The sequence below is a fragment of the Cynara cardunculus genome, assembly GCF_001531365.2.
Source record: "Cynara cardunculus var. scolymus isolate 2C chromosome LG 9, CcrdV1, whole genome shotgun sequence".
In the NCBI taxonomy this organism is placed as follows: domain Eukaryota; kingdom Viridiplantae; phylum Streptophyta; class Magnoliopsida; order Asterales; family Asteraceae; genus Cynara; species Cynara cardunculus.
The window spans coordinates 1,563,729-1,565,432 of NC_037536.1; positions in this window are offsets into that span (position 1 = coordinate 1,563,729).

Consider the following 1,704-nt stretch of genomic DNA (forward strand, 5'->3'; position numbering starts at 1 on the left):
ACAAATAATAATAATAATAATAATAATAATAATAATAATAATAATAATAATAATAATAATAATAATAATAATAAAGAGTTTTTATTTTATGTTTATGTAATAGTTTTTTTTATTTTTTGTGTATAGTGTTTTAAATTTTTTTAGAACGGTGTTGGGTTGTGTTGACATTTGAAATGTATGGGCCTCTTCTTTTTGGGTCTAACCTCAAGCCTCTCACCCATCGGTTTCCCGAACCCAACTAACCGACCCCCTCTCACCGTCCCCCCCCACTCGGCCCACCCTCTTGGCCCATAACCTTCGGCCCAACCTTTCTTTCCTAAACCTTATCTCATTTCCCATTCGGCTCCCATTCCGCTCCCTCCAACTACCCAAGCCGATTCCCTGTTCTAGCACACCGAACCCACCCCCCCTTAAGCCTACCTCTAGCCGATCCTTATCTCCCTCTCTAAACCCCCCCACCGATCCCTTAACTCCTAAACCCACAAGCCGATTCACAACACAAGCCACAAACCGATTCCCCTTCGGCCTCTCTCATTCGGTTTGTTCCTCAAGCCGCTCCCACCTCTACGCAAGCCGAACACCCACACACCTAGCCCCCTACCTTCGGCTTCCTCTCCCTCAATCTTTTCCCACGAGCCGAACACCCCCCCTTCTACGCCGCTCCTCTCTTCGGCCCACACCCTTACGGCCCATCCCCTCTCTCTTCTAAACCCTAGACCTCCTCTCCCTCTTTATAAATGGTTCGGCCTCTCTCTTTTCTTCTCACTAAACCACACACCCCTMCCTCTCCTCCTAACCCTCTTCGGTCCCTCCCTCAACCGATCCTCATCGGTTTCTTCATTCACCCTCTTCCTCATAAGCCGCACCTATCCTAATCGTCCTCCSCTATTTCCCAAACCGATCGGCCTCACCTTCAGCCGATCTTAAACCGATCCTACCAACCATCAGCTCCCCTCTCACTCCCCGATCCCATACCTCGATTCCACACTCTTTCTTACACGCCGTACAAACACATAAGCCGAACCTATCTCCCGCCGTTTCAAATCGGCGCCTCCCCCCCACTCATCGGCTTCTTCACGCCAGTCCCTCATTCGGCTCCTCTCTCTCTCTCTTTTTCCCACCGATCTCACCCTCTCCTCTTCACTCACGATCGGCCTCTCAACCTCACCAAACCTCACCCTCATTCGACTTCCCCCTTAACCCACACGCCGATCCTACCGATCCACCTATATATATATATTTCTCCACACTCACACCGATTCCTCCTACCCCCACCATAAGCTAATCGGCTGCCCCCCCATCTCCTTTTTTTCTTGTCCCCTATTCCCCAACCATTTTTCTCACACCCATTTATTCAACCCTTACCTTTTTCCCCCATCACATCTCTTACACCCCATCCCCACCTAAGACCCACACCCCTATTTCTTACACCTTTTCTTTTTGCCTTTTTACTTTCCCAACAAACCCTCCTTTTACCCATCATATATTTTGTATTTAAAACACCCCCAACTCTCATCTTCTCTAACACATATCCATCTCTCATCTCTTTACAAAACCTCCACCTTTCTTCTCTAAAAAATTTTACTGTGTGATTTTCAAGCTTCCTTCTACCATGGCTTCTAAAGTTGGGACTCCCTCCAAAGCTTCAAAGGTTAAGAAATCCCTTACTGCTGATGATGTTACTTTTTCTCCATGCAACTTTGT